This window comes from Primulina tabacum, chromosome 6 (assembly GCF_025594145.1).
Source record: "Primulina tabacum isolate GXHZ01 chromosome 6, ASM2559414v2, whole genome shotgun sequence".
In the NCBI taxonomy this organism is placed as follows: Eukaryota; Viridiplantae; Streptophyta; class Magnoliopsida; order Lamiales; family Gesneriaceae; genus Primulina; species Primulina tabacum.
The window spans coordinates 40,450,101-40,472,174 of record NC_134555.1 but is presented as its reverse complement, the minus strand read 5'-3'; the positions used below and the strand labels follow the sequence as shown (position 1 = coordinate 40,472,174).

General features: G+C 38.0%; 1 long non-coding RNA gene and 1 pseudogene across 1 annotated transcript; both read left to right on the top strand.

Annotated features, from left to right (window-relative positions):
* Nucleotides 1–87: 87 nt before the first annotated feature.
* On the top strand, nucleotides 88–8,082 carry LOC142548226 (uncharacterized; annotated as a pseudogene).
* A 346-nt stretch (nucleotides 8,083–8,428) lies between these two features.
* Nucleotides 8,429–10,219, top strand: LOC142548225 (uncharacterized). Its single transcript, XR_012820944.1, has 3 exons — nucleotides 8,429–8,595; nucleotides 9,124–9,347; nucleotides 9,812–10,219. It is a non-coding gene; the product is annotated as an uncharacterized LOC142548225 (long non-coding RNA).
* The last annotated feature ends 11,855 nt before the right edge of the window (nucleotides 10,220–22,074 follow it).

Below are 22,074 nucleotides of genomic sequence, written 5' to 3'. Positions count from 1 at the left end.
AGTTTTATTTTAATTTGAATTTAAAATAGACAAAATCGTTTTTTTTTTTTAAATATCAATCCCTTTTATTGAATTAGATGAACTGCATATTCGCTCGTTCTCCCCAACTCTAAGCAATAAATAAACCCCATAAATCTGGACAGAATTTAGTGCTTTACATTCGTATTCCTGGGCGAACGTTGAAATGCTGAGAAGACGAGTGATCTCGCTTCTATCAACCTCAATCCGCGCCGCTCAGAAAGATTTCCCAAAACCCATCTCGGTATCTTCTCCTTTCGTGTCCCAGCATCGCGATTTCCATCAGTCCTGCAAATTCCCGTGGGATGGTTTGAAGCCAAGTTTTCATTTTCACCATGCGCGGGCTTACATTAGTTTGTTAGCGTTGAATGATCTGAGGGATAATCCTGGAGCACGAAAGCAGAAGACCGGGAAGGGTCGGGGAAGGGGAAGACAGCTGGTCGGGGGCATAAGGGTCAAAAGGCTCGTGGTACGATGAAGTTTGGGTTTGAAGGTGGCCAAACGCCCCTCCGCCGTCGTGTCCCCAAGGGTGGATCTAAGAATCCCTTCGGCCTTACAGTTCAGGTACTTGTTTATTGGCTTGCGTTGTATGAATGAACTTGTTTTAAACTCTGTAATGAACTTGTTTTAAACTCTGTGTGTCAGTATTGGCGACTAAAAGATCTCTTTTATTCAATAATCTAATGGTTAATTCCTGCTAAAGTCCTTTGCCAATGTTTGCCTGTACTTACTTATTTTACGCGTTAAGTTCACGGTTGCACATTTACTTTCTCGTGTACGTGTTACTTGTAATTTTTTCCCTTGATGATTAGTGTCTTACCATTTAGAGTTTGTACAGTGAGTTCTTCGTGGAAAAACAAATGGTCAGTTTTGATCATGGAAATGGAAATATTAAAGAGAGGTTTGTGGATAAAAGAACAAATTCTCTCAAAATATAATCTCATAGTTTTTCGTTTTCTCACACGTGAGTATGGCTGTTGTATGCTTCATTTTTTTTCGCCATAAGAGGTGCAAAATAGGGAAGGCTTGCCTTTTTTCTGTTAAGTAGTTGTGAAGTTTCGTTGGTCTTTGTATAGAAGTTTAGTCAGATATCTTTTTTTTGTAGTTTCATGAGCATTTTTTGGAAATTATATCAGATCTTTATTTTTTATAGTTAACTGGCTTTTTTGGGCCCTCAGTTTTCCCCATTCTTTTAGCTTGTCTAGTTTGTGGATTTAAGAGTCTCCTCCTCTGATAACATTTGCAATTGCATGATGAAATATGTGTTGGCCGTGCTTTGCTCATTTAGGGGAATAAATGCATTCATGCCAATGCTAGTTAATCTGGACAAGTAAATTTACCTTTTTATTCGATTTTCTATATTGGTGCATCCTAACCCATGTTCAGTTCCTTAATATAAACGACGTTGACATGGCTTATGCACTTTTACGTCTTGTGAAATTTTTGTTGATTGATGGTCCTGCTACATATATTGAACATTAAGGCACAATACAGGTTTGGCACTTGATACAATTGTAATTCCAATAAATGGAGGTCTGAGCTATGCGGTTATGCTAGTATTTATAAGTCGCTAGTATTTATAAGTCTTGTTGTCATCTGCTCTTCAAATTATTGCAGACACTATATGTTCAGTCCTAGAACTTTTTGGTTTGACCAAGTCCGATGAAGAATGAGCAAACTGACTTTTTTTTTATTATCAATATAAATTATAATATTATATAAATGATGATTTCTCATGGCAAGTGAGCCGATGCACCCTTCGACTCAGCTCACCTCAATCTTTATCGTTCTTAAGATTGTTTGAGCTTGAGCATTGATGGTAGCTTTTAGGCAATTCACAGAGACTTTGTTATAGTATGGCCACTCGACGAACTCTATTGATAATCATGCACACACGAAAGTAAACAGCACAAGACAAATGGTTTACGTGGTTCGGCCTTGATAAGCCTACATCCACGGGAAGAAAGATGACAAGTTCTTTATTGAATGATCAGGGAGGATTTACAAAAAAAATACAGCAATGATGAATCACACTCTAGAACATATCAATCAAGCCTTAATTCCTCGATCTCTTCTTCTGTCGTGTTCTTTACCCTCACCACTCTTCTGTATATTTTTTTCATCTGAGATCTTTCAGCCGAGAGTTCCCTTTTATAGGCAACCGTTTTCACCTGTGTTTCATTCTCCACAGCTTATCCAACTCCCCAAAGCAACTGCTTTCAACTTCCTCAACTGATTGATCCCTTCAGTGAGCCAAAGTCTATGGTTTCTTTTAAACTCCCATTGACTTGTATGTAGCATTACTTTGAGAGACACCCCGACTCTATCTCAACAATCTCCACCTTGTCTCACAAAGAGCGTGTCCTCTTGCTTCCATCTCCCCTAAGGGATTAGTATACTGTCACCAGATTTACTAAGTTCAAGCATTGCTTGAACTTAGCTTGTGGCAGCCCTTTGGTTAGCATATCCGCTGGATTATCATGCGTTGAAATCTTTTCAACCTTGACATTCCCCCCTGCAATGACATCCTGTATAAAATGTAACTTTACATCAATATGTTTGCACCGTTCATGATATACAAGATGTTTGGTTAGGTGAATGGCACTTTGGCTATCACAATGTACTGATACACTTTCTTGCACTATTCCAAGTTCAGTCAGTATTCCTTTAAGCCACAATGCCTCCTTTACTCCTTCAGTTAGAGCTATATATTCAGCTTCGGTAGTGGACAGAGCCACAACAGACTGTAAAGAGGCTTTCCAGCTTATAGCTGTTCCATATAAGGTGAAAATGATTCCAGTCATGGACTTCCTTGTATCCAAATTTCCAGCATAGTCAGAGTCAACAAAACCAGTTAAGGGATGGGTTACTTCAACCATTTTCTTAAACAGTAAACCTAGATCTTGCTTGTCCTTCAAGTATCTCATGATCCACTTCAAGGCTTCCCAATGTGAACATCCAGGATTAGCCATAAATCTTGATACCACACTCAAAGCATATGACAAATCTGGCCTAGAACAAACCATACCATACATCAGGCTTCCCACCCCACTTGCATACGGTACCTTTTCCATGATGTTCTTTTCTGTATCCTCAGTAGGTGACTGGTCACTTGACAGCTTGTAATGATGTCCCAATGGAGTAGTAACTGCCTTGGCTTCATGCATTCTGAACCTGTGGAGCACCTTCTTGATATATGCGCTTTGATGAAGGAAAAGTGTTCCCTTTTTTCGATCTCTAATAATTTCCATTCCAAGTATCCTCTGAGCATTCATATCGAATTCAGAATTCAGTGACTCTTTGAGTGCTTGAAGATCACTCTTGTTCCTGCTTGCAATCAGCATGTCATCCACATATATTAACAAGAAAATACTTGGTTGCGAGCCATCACCTTTCATGTATATACAGCTGTCAAACTTGCTTCTGGTGAAGTGTTTCTGTATCATGAACTCGTCAAATCTCTTGTACCATTGTCTGGGACTCTGTTTAAGGCCATATAAGGATTTTCTCAACAAACACACCTTCCCTTTTTCCTCTCCGCTTGAGTATCCTTCGGGCTGTTCCATGAATATGGTTTCCTCAAGTTTCCCATGGAGAAACGCAGTTTTGACATCCAATTGCTCCATTTCTAAGTCCAGTTGAGTGACAAGAGCTAACATGAGTCTAATAGAGCCATGTTTGACCACTGGAGAGTAAATGTCATTGAAATCAATTCCCTCTAGTTGTGTGTACCCCTTTGCCACTAACATGGCTTTATATCTTAGATTAGAGTTGACTGAACCACCTTCTTTTAATTTAAAAATCCATCTACACCCTACTACTCTTTGCCCTTTAGGTTTATCAACAAGGTCCCATGTATGATTTTTCTTTAGTGATTCCATTTCCTCATCCATTGCCTTCGTCCACTTATTTCTGTCTTTGCATGTCATAGCTTCCTGAAATGACACAGGTTCAGTGGACTCCACCTGTTCAACTATGTTGAGTGCATAAGAAATCATGTCAGCTTGTGCATACTTTTGAGGTGGTTTGATTTCCCTTCGTGGTCTATCTCTGGCTAACAAGTACTGATTTCCCTCTGTTCCAGATTCAGTTTCTTGAACTTGATCCATTTCAACTTGTTCAAGACCATTTTGATCCAAGGAAGTTTTCATAGGGTCCACACTGTTTTCCATTTCGACATGGGAGTTAGGTGTGGGGCTCACTAATGTGGAACTACATTCTTTTTGAAGAGTGTATCCCATCTTGTCTTCATCAAATGTAATATCCCTTGTGTTGAAGCACCTTGGGCCAGTTCGCTCTAAGTTCCACACTTTGTAGCCTTTAACTCCTGGGGGGTAACCAATGAATATGCACCTTAGTGCTCTAGCTTCAAGCTTATCTTGTTTGACATGAGCATGTGCCAAACATCCAAACACTTTTAGATTTGAGTAATCAGTCGGCTTGCCATACCAGTACTCCATGGGTGTCTTGTGCTTCAAGGCGTTGGATGGGCATCTGTTGATTAAGTAGCTGGCAGTGGTTACAGCTTCTCCCCAGAAGCTTTTTGGCAATCCAGAATTCAATAACATGGACCTTACTCTTTCAAGTAGGGTCCTATTCATTCGTTCTGCTAGACCGTTCTGTTGTGGTGTTCCAGGAGTGGACTTGTGCCTGACAATTCCTTTCTCTCGGCAGTACATATTGAAAATCTCGGAGCAGTATTCAAGGCCATTGTCTGTTCTTAAATGTTTTAGCCTTTTATTCAACTGATTCTCAATCAGTATGACCCACTCCTTGAACCTTGGGAAGGCTTCATCTTTTGTTTTCAGGACATAGACCCACAGACGCCTTGAATAGTCATCCACTATGGTCATAAAATACCTTCCCCCACCATGTGTGACTGTACTTGAAGGCCCCCACACATCAGAGTGCACATATTCAAATTGTCGGGTGGTTGTATGGTTTCCTGGTCCAAAGCTTACTCGCTTTGATTTCCCAAGGATGCAGTACTCACAAGTTTCCAAACCCTGAATCTTGTCTCCACATAAAAGGTTCTGTTTGGCCAATTCATGGAGGCCTTTTTCACTGACATGACCAAGTCTCAAATGCCATAGTTTTGTCTTCATGTCTCAGTTTTCAATGTTGGCTGCTCCACCTAGGACTGTATTCCCTGAGAGGATGTATAATGAATTCTTTCTTACAGCTCTCATAACTACCAGAGACCCTTTGAGAATTTTCATGTTTCCATTATCTGATTTGAAGGAATATCCATTGGACTCAAGAGTGCCTAACGATATAAGATTCCTCTTGAGTTCAGGGACATACCTGACTTGTTGCAAGATTCTATCAGCACCATCATGCATCCTTAGTCTTACGGTTCCAATCCCTTTTACCCTACATGACTTGTTATTACCCAACACAACCAAGCCTGAATCTGATTTATGTATTGATTCGAACCAATATTTTGTTGGAGACATGTGAAATGTGCACCCTGAGTCCAGTATCCATTCATTCGTTGTATCTTGGTCTACAATAGCAAGAGCCTCTGCTGATCCATACCCATCAGAAGTCACTGAAGCCTCACCATCATCTTTTGTTCTGTCAGGGCCCTTATTCTTTCGTTCTGGGCATTCACGTTTGAAGTGCCCTTCTTTATGACATATATAGCACTTGAATCTTGTATGGCTCTTCGATCTTGACCATCCCCTCTTGCCTTTGTATTGGCGTTTTTCATTCCTTCCCCGAGTGTTCAAACTTTCACCCTGTGCTTGCTGACCTTGAGTCTGATTTCTCCTCTGTAACTCCTTTGATTTAATGGCAGATTGGACCTCCTCAAGAGTGATGGATTGTTCCATTCCATACAATAAGGTATCTCTAAAATGCTCGTAAATCCTTGGTAGGGAGTTCAGCAGTATCAAAGCCTTATCCTCTTCTTCTAATTTTACTTAGATATTTTCAAGATCATCAAGAATCTTGATAAATTCATCCATTTGGTCCGAGATTCCCTTGCCATCTTCGATTTTAAACGAGTACAATCTTTGTTTCATGTACAGACGATTGGCAAGAGACTGTCATGTACAACTTCTCAAGTTTTCCCCACATCCCAGCAGTTGTGGTTTCTTTTGAGACCTCCCGAAGAGGTTTATCACCCAAGCATAGAATTAAGGCACTTAGTGCCTTGGAGGCATTGATCATCCTCTCTTTCGAGTCTTTTTGTGATGATTCTTCTTCCTTCAGCGATTCGACAAGGCCTTGCTGAATCAAGATGGCTCGCATCTTGATTTTCCATAACCCAAAATCATTATTACCTGTGAATTTTTCAATGTCGAATTTCATTGATCCCATTTTCTTGATTTGTCGATCAATGGTGGATTAGCTTCCCACAGACGGCGCCACTTGATGGTAGCTTTTAGGCAATTCACATAGACTTTGTTATAGTATGGCCACTCGACGAACTCTATTGATAATCATGCACACACGAAAGTAAACAGCACAAGACAAATGGTTTACGTGGTTCGGCCTTGATAAGCCTACATCCACGGGAAGAAAGATGACAAGTTCTTTATTGAATGATCAGGGAGGATTTACAAAAAAAAATACAGCAATGATGAATCACACTCTAGAACATATCAATCAAGCCTTAATTCCTTGATCTCTTCTTCTGTCGTGTTCTTTACCCTCACCACTCTTCTGTATATTTTTTTCATCTGAGATCTTTCAGCCGAGAGTTCCCTTTTATAGGCAACCGTTTTCACCTGTGTTTCATTCTCCACAGCTTATCCAACTCCCCAAAGCAACTGCTTTCAACTTCCTCAACTGATTGATCCCTTCAGTGAGCCAAAGTCTATGGTTTCTTTTAAACTCCCATTGACTTGTACGTAGCATCACTTTGAGAGACACCCCGACTCTATCTCAACAAGCATAATGGAGCTTTTAAGGTTTCCTGAGCTCTTGCTCAATTTTAGTTTCTCAAGAGCTCACGTGATGAATTATTTTGAATATTTTTAGAGTTAATAATATATATATATATATATTTATTTAATGTTATTTTAATTTGCATTTGAAGTTTTTGAATGCATGTATTTTGAGGTTGCAAATTTGTTCATAAAAAAAGGTGAGCCCAAGATGAGCTTGTGAGCGGAGTTTATGAGACAAAACTCGAGCTTCCTCAAGATCGGGCTCGTTTTTTTGGGTTATACTTGACTCTTATAAACCTTTAGTTGAACGCCATTCCTTATTCTTCAATCCTATGGGTTTTCATTGAATACAATGGTCTGGTTGACAAGCTTGTTCCTCCCTCTCTATTGTTGCCCCAAGAGGTTTTTTGTTCAATAAAAGCATGCACTCAACCAGAATATGATACAACTCTCTCCTTCTGTGACATTCATTAAGAAAATTCGTTCTTCGTGATTTTTCTTTTGCAGAAAAAATTGTTGCTTTTCAAGTGAATGTAATTATATTTTTATGATTGTGACAGCCGGTTGGTTTAGGGAAAATTGCAAAGTTGATAAATTCTGGAAAGATCGATTCCTCAGAGTTGATCACAATGAAAACTCTCAAGGTACATGTATTAGTTTTGCACGTATCTTCTTGCCCCACTTTATTTCCTGCTTTGTCTGATAACCTTCTGTTTTCTTTACAAAAGGATGATGGAGCGATAGGGAAGCAAATCGAAGATGGTGTTAGACTGATGGCTCGTGGTGCTGAATATATTCAGTGGCCCATCCATCTTGAGGTCATGTTCTTATTCTCGCTACCTTTGCTTCTCAAAGTTTCTCAAATTGGGGATGCGAGCTCTACTGAAACCTGAGTGGTTTGAGAAGAAGGGCAGGTTGCTTCCGAGAGCAGCAAGGCCGGCCTCCCCCAAAACAGAAAGATAAAGTCCATAGCATTGGTCGGTTGCCTGCTCCAACCAAGCCGATCCCTTTTACAACGGAAGAGAAAGAGGCCATGGCTGCTTAAACTGAACTGTAAAGCATCGCGGAGTAATGATATAAAATATTTATCATCTGGGCTGTGAATGATATGTTCAACTAAAAAAGTTATAATCTTCACAAATTATTATTTATCACTTTGGATTAATATAAGAAATATTACTATGACGCACTTAAAAAAAAACACAATATCCGATAAATGATCAATTGAACATATTATATTAAAACACATTTAAAACACATTGAATGATACTCGAGATAACATGGTCACCTGACTTTTAAAAAAAAAAAACTTTAAGCAAGTTAACTATCTCACAAATTATTTAATATTTTTTTTTGAAATACAAATTATTTAATATTAGTCCACTTAAATCCATGATTAGTAAAAGTAAGAGAAATATTATCCTTCAAAAGTTGAACCTAGTAATTAAATCTTGGAAACTAATCATATTCAAAAAAAATAAAAAATCTTGGAAATTAGTAAAAATTTGAGAGGTGGGGGAGGAATAATTTTGCAACATTTATTTCAAAACCTAACCACAAACCCTTGTCCCCAAAGAAAGAATCAACAGAATTCTGTGAGTTCCATGGAGCTATAAGATAGAGAACTCTTCTTCCCTCTCTGTAAAGATCATAGTTTTGTTTCGGAAATCGACCGATCGAGGTTCGTGGACTCCCGATTCTTATTTGGTTCCATTTGTCTCTCAAACCCATGAGCTACTAATCTCATTCCACAAGAATTAACCCCCCGCGAGATGAATACTTTGTTCCCTTTGATATGATTTATCCTTGTTGGGTGTGCCGTATTTCCAAATTACGTGTTCTGATACGGAGAACATGTTGAAAATTAACGTCATCGTTTACTTGAACTTGTCTGCTTGAGTTCTTGAGCTGAATAAAAAAAAGTACTCAATTTTGGATAACATGAAAAACATAGAGGTATGAAGCATATGTTTCGCTTTTCATCTTAGAAATAGATTGTATTATTCAAAGTATCCATGTTCAAGATCCACATTTTTTCTGATAATTTAGTTTTGCCCCTGTTGTTACAATGAGGCTTGCAAGAGTCTTCTGGTAAATTCTTTTTATGTCACTAATATCAATGCTTTACGTTCATGAGGTATCCAGCTTGATATCTTAGAAGGTGCTTGATTATGATGCCATCCGTTAAATATTGTGTTTTTCCCTGCAGCTGAGTAGCATTCTGTTCTGAACTTTGTGAATTTTGTGGGTCGGTGTGGACGAACATGTTTGCGACAGCAATTAGGTATGTTGCAAAGAAATCAAAGCCAAAGATGAAGCCAATAGAACTCAAGACTCCCCCAGAGCAAACTACAAACAATCACAAGGGTCATTTTTGACATCTTGAAGGAACATGGTCCACTAACTATTGCCGACACATGGGAGCATGTTAAGGTATTGTCTCGATGATGATTCTGATTCCGATATAAACGAAAAATAGGAAAAAGTAACGCACTTTCCTCTGTATCTTTTACATTAAAATCTTATTGGATTGGTTCTTCAGGAAATTTAGTTTTTGTTGCCACCTGGTGCTTAACATAATAAAACTAGGTGTACCAGTTAAATCTAAATCATTCAATAATGGAATTAATTCAATAATGGAATTAATTGTATGTATGTATGTATGTATGTATGTGTGTGTGTGTGTGTATCAAACAGGCGTTTGATCGTGGCTTATAACATCTGAACACCATGAATGATGTAGTTTATGGGTTACATTGTGGTGGTGATCGGATTAATCGCGTCTTCAGTAAATATTGGAGTATATTATTTACTGTAGGCTGTATAATTATGGGTATTGAATTTTGTTGAATGTAAGTTTTGTGTAAGATAGAATGATGCTATTACTGTTCTAGCAGGAAGTTGGTTTGAGGGGATTGAATAACAAGAGGCACATGAAGATAGTGTTGAGATGGATGAGGGAAAGGCAAAAAGTTAGGCTACTGTGCAACCATATTGGGCCTAACAAGCAATTTCTCTACACTACCTGGTTTACAAAACCTAATATCAAGCAGAGTAGACCTCCTGGAACGGGCACTTCAACTTCAATATCTAAGTCGTCATAATTTTATTCAAGGAAAATGGAGGAAGATGTGGTTCATTAGATAAAAGTATATATACAGCATTTCAGGTTGTGACCGCCTTTAGGTTTGTAGCAGATTGTTTGAACAGGTTAAAGCTTCTGGCGGGTGGTCGGAATGTTGTAAACTTGGCTATACTTATTATGCTCAAGGGACGATGTGCGAATAAAGCTTCTGTTCTGTTAACTTACTTACTAACCCTCTCTGCACAGGACCGCTCACCTTTGGAGAAGATACGTGCTTTCTTGGATTGCATGTGTTGCAATAAGTGGACACTTAAAGATGAAAATAAAGTGTTTATATTTAGTAATTAGATAAAATTTAAATAGGACTGATTGTCAAAGTATCAAATAATTACACAAAATTGCAGTTGTATATTCTTCTTAATGTGATTAATCAAACACTTTCAACATGAAGACAAATTTCTCCGTAAACTATAACACTAATAACTATCTTTCATAATTTGTTGGATGTTTAGGGAATTGAAATGTAAAAGGAGGATGAAATTATTTTCAAATATCATTTATTTATAAGAATAGGTCTCTTGTGAGACGGTTTCACGAATCTTTATCTATTAGACATGTGAACTTTGTCGATATTCACAATAAAAAGTAATATTCTTAACATAAAAAATAATATTTCTTCATGGATGACTGAAATAAGGCCATCCACAGTAAGAAAGATATTTCCTTCAAATATTTCTCTACTCAAATATCTCATATTTCACAATCAAATATCACACCAACCAAATATTTATGGGTTACATTGTCACTTTAATTAATATTTTATTTTCATTTAAATAAAATCATTTAATTACTTTAATTACTTTTATCTATAATTTATCAAAATTCAACGTTCTTGATTGATCAAAGAAAAACGTTATGCAAATTCCATTCAATCATCCATTTATAATTCACAAAATAATTAAATAAATATTAAAAAAAAGTGGGGGAAAAAAAAAGCAGCTCGACTCAAGCTCTCTTCACCACCCAAGCTCTTCACTCAAAGTGTGTGAGCTTGGGTCTCCAAGTGAAGAGCTTGGGTCGAGCTTGACCAAAAAAAAAATTCGACCCAAAAAAGAGCTCGACTCAAAGACCCAAAAAACAAGCGCGTCTCAATCACGCTGGCTTGAAGAAATTAAAAAAAATTGCAATATCCGATTACTATAACCGGTTATTGTTGTGGCACGCAAATCAATGATGTGCAGTGGTGAATATTTAGATTGAGAGGATATTTGGATGACATGACTTGGATTATATTTACCGTTGTGGATGCCCTAAGAGATCTGTCTCACAAAATACTACACGTGAGACCGTCTTACACAAAGTTTTACTATTTCCAAACAAGAAATGATATTTGTAAATGTTTTTCAACCAACCATAAAAAATGGAATTTAAATTCCAAATCCATGTCTATTTTGTTTCCAAATACAGCGCGAGAGAACAAAAAAAAAAAAACACACACACACACACAAAATACAATAATTTATCAAAACATAAAAAAGAAAGAGCAAGAATCGTGTGATATCCGTGGTTTGATATTTGATATAATTTATTTTATTTAATGGATAGTGATTTGGAGAAATTTAATGGTTAAATGGATATGTATAGTTTTAATTATGACTTTTGATTGTGCATAGGTATGATCGAGCTAGAACCCATACACCTCAGAACTTTCAGCTGTCACCTGCATCCATTCAGCCGAATCAAAATAAGGAGCAAGGAAGAATTCCAGGAAATGAAGACGAGTCGATCGATGGAAGAGATTTGAAGCGTTTATCCTTATTCTAAACTTTCGGTTTTGTTTTTTGATTTAATTAATTATATTTTCTATCGAAAAACGTTGTCAAACAATTTTTAGTCTTTCAAATTACGAATAACGATTTATTTTTATCAAGATTAGAAGATCTGTGGTTTGAAAATGTGATTTGATTCTCAGTATCAATGTTTTCAAAGTTCTATCACATTTGAATGATTTGCATACCATAATTGATATTGGGAGATTAAATTATAATATGATATAACAATAATGTATGCTATGGATTTATATTGAGATCCAAAGATGAATCCAATATATATATATATATATATGTATATATATATATATATATATATGTATATATATATATATATATATATGTATATATATGATAACAAGTTGTCTAAAAGGCGCCACCTACGATCACTCAGGTGATGAGCGGTCGTCCACTGTCTCAATTTTTAGAAAGACGATGTCTCTGGACGCTATTAAAAAAATCGGCCGTTTAGGCTTTCTAGTAACCGCTTAGGTTGCTCAAAATCCACTTTCATTCAATTTGTATAGGATAAAGAGTAGGAATATATATTTGATTTTGAGTTTGAATTCGATATAGAAGAATTATTGGAAAAATATAAAGATGAAGAAGAAAAACTGAATATTTAGGTAAAAAATATAAAATGTATCGCCTAGGCGTAAGGCAGTGGATGATTGCAATGATGAACCAAAACTTTGATAATTTTCTCCCAATTAAATTTTTTTTTGCCACATTTAATCGTTTTGGTTGGAATTTGAGTATTTTATTTTAGTTTATTTACATTGTTTGTTCTAATTTCACATGTTAAATATAGCTTAATTTTACTTGGTACTTGACACTTATTCCCGGTGGAAAAACCTTTATTTTTCTATCTATATTAAAACTTGATACAGTATATTTACAGATTGTTTCGTGCTGTCATATTTAATTGACATATTTGTATTTATGTTATTATTTTTGAATTTAAAGAAAAGAACGATCACAAAGTGCTAAAGGCCTTATTTCATGATGTCAATCTCAGTCACTAAACCATCATAATTCAAAGTTACACGAATAAGTCTCTTGTGAGACGGTCTCACGAATCTTTATATGTGAAACGAGTCAACCCTACTGATATTCACAATAAAAAATAATACTCTTAGCATAAAAAATATTACCTTTTCATGGATGACCCAAATAAGAAATCCGTCTCACAAAATACGATCGTGAGACCTTCTCACACAAGTTTTTGCCAAATCACACGTTATTTGAAATCCACAAGTGGAAATCCTTGCATTGTGACAGTTTTAGAAAGCCAAAAAAATATATTTAAGCCATAACCAATTTATTCATTTGGAAATAAAAAATTCCTTCATCAGCAATTGAAAAACTTATTTCTCGTCTTCTTTGAATCATTGACCCTCGGTTAGGAGACAAGTTGTAAGGACAGTGTATCATATTATCGTAAATTCTATGTGATTTTCGATAATGCATGAAATTATCATGTGATTATGTATTTGATGTATATCATGACAATGAACTGAGAAAATGAATATTGAATATGAATTGACGTTGTAAGAGCTCGAAGTGGAGAAGCCGGACGCCAATCTAGTACAAAAAAATTAATGTTTGTACAGAACGTGTGGCGCCCGGGCGGTAGAAAGTGACCGCCCGAGCGCCAGGGTATATGAAAGGTGTGTTCGGGCATAATACTTCCCGCCCGAGCGGTAGTTTGCGACCGCCCGAGCGCGATGTAAATGATATTCTCGGACAGAACATGCCGCGCCCGAGCGGTGATTTGTGACCGCCCAAGCGCGGTACAAGTGAATTTCGGGGGCAGAGTGTCTCGCGCTCGGGCGCGAGAATTCTACCGCCCGAGCGCGAGAGGCGGTGGGATAAGAATAAATTCTTCTCTTTCTTTCCTCCGTCAGTTAATTTCAACAACTTCGAGGGAATTCGAGAGATTTCGATTTTCTTTCGTCCGAATCGACTTTGAAACGCTGTCTAAACGCGAAACAAATTATATATTTGTGAGCTTCTTACTGAGGTAATTTTCTTCTAGTTCCAACAGCTCTAAATATCAAAGTGCTAGAATAGCATGTATTTGAAGTTGAAATTCCTGTATGTAGTAGAATAACCGACAAGAAACTCATATTCGAAGTCGAAATTAAATTATGATATGATTTTGATTTGTTATGAATTTTTGAAGTTTCAAATGATATTTGAAACTCTTATTAAGGATTTTGGATTATGTTATTGATTGGAATGAGTATGTTATTGATGTAGATAAAGTATTATACCGATATCTTCAGGCTACATCAACTGAAAACGAAGAATTGAGGTATGTTGCGACCGGGTAACATACGACAGATATCTGTATTATATGATATATGTCGGATTGATTTGATTGATTGGAATGAGAATACGTGTCTATATGCCTTATTTGTTGATTGATGTGGCATACATGACATAGTGATTGGAATATCGATGTATAAAATAAATGTTTTGTTAACACACATCGTTTTATGCATACATCGATACATGACATGCACGTTGAGCTATGATCCTTGGATACCCTGATATGATTTGATTGGATTCTGGGGTTTGTGAACACAATGCTATGTTTGGTATTATATGGCCCTTAAAGCATAGACATTTGTGGCCCCGATGATTGGATATGAGATTTGGGATTTGATGGCGCTTTGTCGACGCTATCATACGAGAATCTCTTATTTAGGCCGGTGTGCCAGCTCGAGCATTGATTTAATAGCGATTCGTTTGATTCTGACATGTGCTCAGTGGATGGGCATTTGACCTGATACCTCTACGACAAACATGCATTGCATATCATATATCATTGTTTAGATATCTGTGGTATATATGATTGATTGTTCCATACGGAGCTTTTCTCACCCCCAAGGGGGGCTGTTGTTGTCTTTGTGTGTAGACAATGGCAGGTACTTCAGGATATCAGGAGACCGGAGAGGGTACTTCTGGAAGGAGTCACAGTTTGGGTTGAGGTTTCATGTTTATGTCTTGTTCCCAGTATATGTATATGTATATGTATATGTATCTATATATCGGGGCATGTCCCGAGGATATGAGATGTTTCTATGTGATTAGTTTTGATTACGTGTGGGCATGTATTATGATATGAGATAAAATACTATTTTTAGCATTCAAATTACAGGAGAGTTGTTTTGGGCTCGTTGTAAAGAAATTTTAAAGTCGTTTTTCGCTGTAATTAATTAACCCTAATCTGATTGTATTGTAATAACGATTAGGAGCTAAGGGCCCTACACAGTATGGTATCAGAGCATAGCTGGGAATGCTCGATTGAGTCTTGTGTACACTTGAATAGGCACAAATGAATTGTGCACATGTGTTTGATTTATTTGTATTACTTGCTCTTATTTGATTTGATTTGAGTAAGTATCTGATGAGATTGATAATATGAGATGATGATTTGTAATATTCATCTTTTGATTTGTAGATGGATCCCACGAATGAAATTGCGAGTAGCAGTACTGAGAGAATAGTGGGATAATTTGAAGGATTGTCCATGGATGTAGTGATGGCTCGATTCCAGGATTTGAAACCACCGAGGTTCTTTGGCACTGAGAGTGCAGAAAGAGCTGAAGCTTGGTTGAAGGATATCGAGCACTTGTTCAATATTGTTGAGTATTCCAAGGCTCGGAGACTGAAACTTGCCTTGTATCAGCTGAAAGACCGAGCAAAATCTTGGTGGGAAGCCGCTGAGATTGGATTGAAGGAAGTCGGGATTGAAGTCACATGGGATGTCTTCAAGGCCCAGTTTTTGGAGCAGTATTCCCCTCCTTCGTATTATACTGTCCAGGAGAATGAATTTAATAGTCTGCAGCAGGGAACGATGACTGTTGCGGAATATGCTTCGAAGTTTTCTACTCTGTTGAAGTATGCACCTCACGTAGCTGGGAATGCAAAAGTAAAATATAACAGGTTTGTGAATGGATTGCATCCCACTTTATATATTTTTGTTGTTTCTGGATTGCCTACCAGCTACGCAGAGGCAGTTGAACGAGCTAAGGCAGCCGAGGCTGGACTCGGGCGAGGAGGTCCACAGTATACTCCTCCACCACCAGTGTCAGCTCAGCAGCCTACTTTGCGGCCGAGAGGTAAAAAGTTTAAGAAGACTGGTTCTGTTTCTTCGTCTTCTTCGAGTTCGAGTGGATTCCAGAGAGGGAGTCCTGTGATTGCTCCTTACTGTAGTCATTGTGGGGGTAAACATACTATCGAGCAATGTCGAGGTATGTTTGGTACTTGTTCTCAGTGTGGGCAGGAAGGCCATTTCTCTCGAGTATGTCCGAACAGGGGTACGACTTCTGCTCAACCCCAGCCAGGATTTAGAGGTGGCCCTAGTACTATGATCAGACCTGCTGTTCCTCTTCCATCTTTTCAGCAGTCGAGTGTCCCACGATATCGAGGACCGGGTGGTCAGAGTGCCCAAGTTCCTCCTCAAGTGAGAGTGTATGCCATGACCGAGGATCAGTCGAGAGAAGCTCCTGGAGGCATGATTGCAGGTATTTGCACGCTTTGCTATTATCTTGCACGTGTTTTATTTGATACAGGAGCATCTCATTCATTCATATCTCATGCATTTGTTGCATCTCACGATATTGAGTGTACCCCGTTGTATGATACCTTGTCGGTAGCCACGCCAGCAGGGAAGATTATTTTGTCTGAGAAAGTTGTGCATAATTGTGTATTGATATATGAGGATAATGTGATATTTTTTAATTTGATTGTCCTCCCAATCCACGACTTTGATTGTATTGTTGGCATGAATATCTTGATGACAAATCGAGCTACTGTTGATTGTTGTCATGGAGTGGTTCGATTTCGACCGATTGATGGACCCAAGTGGAATTTTTATGGCAAGGGTTCCCAAGCCAAAATTCCATTGGTATCATCCTTGGAAATGTCTCGACTTTTGATTAGCGGAGATGAGGGTTATCTTATCTACGCTATTGATGTCTCTAAGAAGGAGCCTTCTTTATCTGAGATTCATATTGCGAAAGAATTCCCGGATGTATTTCCCGACGAGATTCCTGATTTTCCTCCTCATCGAGAAGTTGAATTTAATATTGATCTTGTACCGGGAACTGCGCCTATTTCGAAAGCTCCTTATCGCATGGCACCATTGGAATTGAAAGAATTGAAAGAACAATTACAGGATCTTCTCGATAAGGGGTATATTCGACCGAGTGTATCACATTGGGAAGCTCCAGTTTTATTTGTTCGAAAGAAAGATGGTACTATGCGAATGTGTATCGACTATAGGCAATTGAATCGGGTTACTGTGAAAAACAAGTACCCACTTCCTTGTATTGATGACTTATTTGATCAGCTTCAGGGTACTTCTATTTACTCTAAGATTGATTTTCGTTCTGGGTATCATCAAGTACGAGTTTGAGATAAAGATGTGCCCAAAACTGCTTTTCGTACGAGGTATGGCCATTATGAATTCTTGGTTATGCCTTTTGGTCTCACGAATGCTCCTGCTATTTTTATGGACTTAATGAATCGTGTCTTTCGAGATTATCTTGACCGATTCGTTATTGTTTTTATTGATGATATTTTTGTATATTCGAAATCGAAAAAGGAGCATACTGAACATCTGAGACTGGTACTTCAAACTCTTCGTATTAGTCATTTATATGCTAAATTATTCAAATGTGAATTCTGGATGGACAAAGTGATATTTTTGGGTCACGTCATTTCGAGACATGGCATATAAGTTGATTCATGCGAAGGACAAATCTGTATTGAAATGGCCAAGACCTACGAATGTTCCTGAGATCCGTAGCTTCATGGGTTTGGCTGGATATTATCGTCGTTTTATTGAAGGATTTTTGAAGATAGCTAAACCTATTACTCAACTGACACAGAAGAATCAACGATTCATTTGGTCAGATGAATGTGAAGATAGTTTTCTTGAATTGAAGACGAGATTGACCACAGCACCTGTGCTTACTATTCCCTCAGGTACCGGAGGATTTGTAGTGTGTACAGATGCGTCTGGTAAAGGTTTGGGCTGTGTTCTGATGCAACATGGCAAAGTGGTTGCTTATGCGTCTCGTCAATTGAAATCTCATGAAACTCGTTATCATGTTCACGATCTTGAATTGACCGCCATTGTGTTTGCTTTGAAAATTTGGCGCCACTACTTGTACGGAGAAAATTTTGTTATCTATTCAGATCACAAGAGTCTGAAATATCTCTTTTCTCAATCTGATTTGAATATGAGTCAACGCAGGTGGATGGATCTCCTGAAGGATTTTGATTGTGAGATTCAATATCACCCTGGATCGGTGAATGTTACTGCGGATGCCCTTAATCGAAAAGTTTATGATTCTGTTTTAGCTTCTGTTTGTGTCGCCAAGGTACATGAGGATATATGTACTTCTGGTTGGACTTTTCACTCGAATTGGAATTCTGTCACTGTTTCTGCATTGCATATTGAGCCAAATTTGATATCAAAAATACGAAAGGCCCAACGAAGCGATGCTCAGATTCAGAAGTCGAAAGAACTTGTATCTACAGGACATCAGTCTGGATTTCAGATTTCTTCTGATGGTTCTTTACGGCTTAATGGTCGGCTGGTAGTTCCTAATGACTCTTTTTTAAAATCTACCCTTCTTCGAGAAGCACATTGTAGCAAATACAGTATTCACTCTGGAGGTCGAAAGATGTATTTGACATTGAGACCTCAATTCTGGTGGAAACGTATGAAGAAGGACATTGCTGAGTTTATTTCTAAATGTCTTGTCTGCCAGCAAGTGAAAGCCGAGAGAATGAAACCTGGAGGATTGCTCCATAGTCTTGAAATCCCGAAATGGAATTGGGAACATATTGCTATGGATTTTGTGACTCATTTACCTCGTTCGCCCAAGGGCTGTGATGCTATTTGGGTGATTATTGATCGGCTTTCAAAATCTGCACATTTTATTCCGTATGAACGGACTTATCCTTATAAGAGAATGGCCCGTTTATACATTGAGAATATTGTGAGACTGCACGGTGTGCCAGTCTCAATTGTATCTGGTCGTGATCCCAGGTTTGCTTCTAAATTCTGGGGTAGTTTTCAAGAAGCGATGGGTACGCGTTTGGCTATGAGTACTGCTTATCATCCTCAAACTGATGGCCAGACTGAGCGTACAATTCAAACGTTGGAGGATATGTTGCGCGCGATTGTGATGAATTTCAGAATGGGATGGCAAGATGCCTTACCATTGGTTGAATTTTCTTATAATAATAGCTTTCAGACGAGTATCGGTATGGCACCGTTTGAAGCTCTATATGGGAGACGATGTAGATCACCATTATTCTGGGATGAAATTGGTGAGAGACAATTGATTGGACCTGAAATGATACAGGAAATGAACGATAAGGTTTAGTTGATTCGGCAGCGGATGAAAGCTGCTCAGGATCGTCAAATGAGTTATGCGAATAAACGAAGACGACCCTTGGAATTCCAGAAAGGTGACAGAGTGTTTTTGAAAATATCTCCCTTTAGAGGCACTGTTCGATTTGGCATGCGAGGGAAGTTATCTCCTCGATATGTTGGTCCATACGAGATTCTCGATCGAGTTGGTGATCTTGCGTATCGATTGGCATTTCCACCAGCTCTATCTGCCATTCATAATGTGTTTCATGTTTCTATGTTGAGGAAATATGAACCGGATCCATCATATGTGCTTGCACCTGACGGGGTTGAACTTGATCCTTCTCTTTCCCATGTCGAACAACCTGTTCGTATTATGAATCGAAAGGAAAAGATATTGCGTAACAAGTCGATCCCCTTAGTTCGAGTACAATGGACACGACATGGTGTGGAAGAGCCGATGTGGGAATTGGAAAGCAAAATGCGAGATTCGTATCCGCATTTGTTTTATTATATGTCATCTGTTCCATTGTATTCAATGTATTCTGATCTGTTTACTGATTTTAACTTTGATATGTACTATAACTGGTAACATATATGTTTGCCAATGTTATGTATATAGAGATGTTTGAGATTTCGAGGACGAAATCTTTTAAGTGGGGAAGAAATGTAAGGACCATGTATCGTATTATCGTAAATCCTATGTGATTATCGATAATGTATGAAATTGTCATGTGATTATATATTTGATGTATATCATGACAATGAACTGAGAAAATGAATATTGAATATGAATTGACGTTGTAAGAGCTCGAGTGGAGAAGCCGGACGCCAATATAGTACAAAAATTAATGTTTATACAGAACGTGTGGCGCCCGGGCGGTAGAAAGTGACCGCCCGAGCGCAGGGTATATGAAAAGTGTGTTCGGGCAGAATACTTCGTGCCCGAGCGGTAGTTTGCGACCGCCCGAGCGCGATGTAAATGATATTCTCGGACAGAACATTCCGCGCCCGAGCGGTGACTTGTGACCGCCCGAGCACGGTACAAGTGAATTCCGGGGGCAGCGTGTCTCGCGCTCGGGCGCGAGAATTCTACCGCCCGAGCGCGAGAGGCGGTGGGATAAGAATAAATTCTTCTCTTTCTTTCCTCTGTCAGTTAATTTCAACAACTTCGAGGGAATTCGAGAGATTTCGATTTTCTTTCGTCCGAATCGACTTCGAAACGCGGTCTCAACGCGAAACAAATTATATATTTGTGATCTTCGCGTCGAGAGCTTCTGACTGAGGTAATTTTCTTCTAGTTCCAGCAGCTCTAAATATCAAAGTGCTGGAATAGCATGTATTTGAAGTTGAAATTCCTGTATGTAGTAGAATAACCGACAATAAACTCATATTCGAAGTCGAAATTAAATTATGATATGATTTTGATTTGTTATGAATTTTTGAAGTTTCAAATGATATTTGAAACTCTTATTAAGGATTTTGGGTTATGTTATTGATTGGAATGAGTATGTTATTGATGTAGATAAAGTATTATACCGATATCTTCAGGCTACATCAACTGAAAACGAAGAATTGAGGTATGTTGCGACCGGGTAACATACGACAGGTATCTGTATTATATGATATATGTCGGATTGATTTGATTGATTGGAATGAGAATACGTGTCTATATGCCTTATTTGTTGATTGATGTGGCATACATGACATAGTGATTGGAATATCGATGTATAAAATAAATGTTTTGTTAACACACATCGTTTTATGCATACATGGAAAAATGCCTCTTGGTCTCTTGAATGCAATGTGTATATATATGTATATATAAGGAACAAATTTAGTCTCCTCTGAAGCAAAAAGAAAGAAGGAAAACGAGGGAAGAAGCTCCAAATCTTTACGCCTTTTCTTTTAAATTTTGATTTGTGAAAGATCGGTTCGTCCGATTTTAAATTCGACTTCAGTACCGAGTTCCTAGCAACGACAACTACAACTGGATGTAAGTTTTGTTACGTTTAGACATGATTTGAAATTATTATATTGTCAGAACTGAATATGAATCATATATGGTGTTTCTGATGTAGTAGACATCATATATTTGAAGTCAGGTTGAAGAACATACTGTGTATGTATTTGTTATGATTTTCGGAGTTGATTTGATTAAGATTCAATATCAGATTTGTAGTATTATTCAGATTATGAGTTGTACTGATACTGATGAGGAGTTCTGGTATTATATATGTGATGTTGAATTGACGGGATTAGCGAGACTGTATTGTTATGCCGTCGAAACATCAGTTGATTGATATTGATCAGATTCAGCATTGATTGAGATTGTATTGTTATATCGATTGACATTGATCAGAGTATATTTCGATTTGAATATTGATCAGAACAAGTATTGAATTGAGTTGTTTATTGATATTATACATATTCGATTGTCATTATCAGATTGAGTATGGACAGAGTTGAATTCGAGACTTCGTCTTCGTCGGACCGAGAAGATAAAGGTATAATTCACGTTTGATTTGGGGAGACACAACTCAAATGAGATTCAATTTGAGTTTCCCAACAAAATCACATACTAGAGAGTCATTGGCAGATTTGCCAAATTTCTAGATGTTCGGTGGTATCGACGCATAGGAGCAGACTTCCTCCGATTGTAGACATTCGATACAGACAGGACCGAAGTCTAGGAATAAGACGTACCATCACCCCGATTGGGAGGGTAGGTGACAGACAGTGACGTCTTATTCACACCGGGATCCCTAGAGTTAGAGTTCGAGTCGAGTCAAGATATGAATTGATTTGAATTGCATGCTTATATTGCTTTGGTTTCATAGATTATGG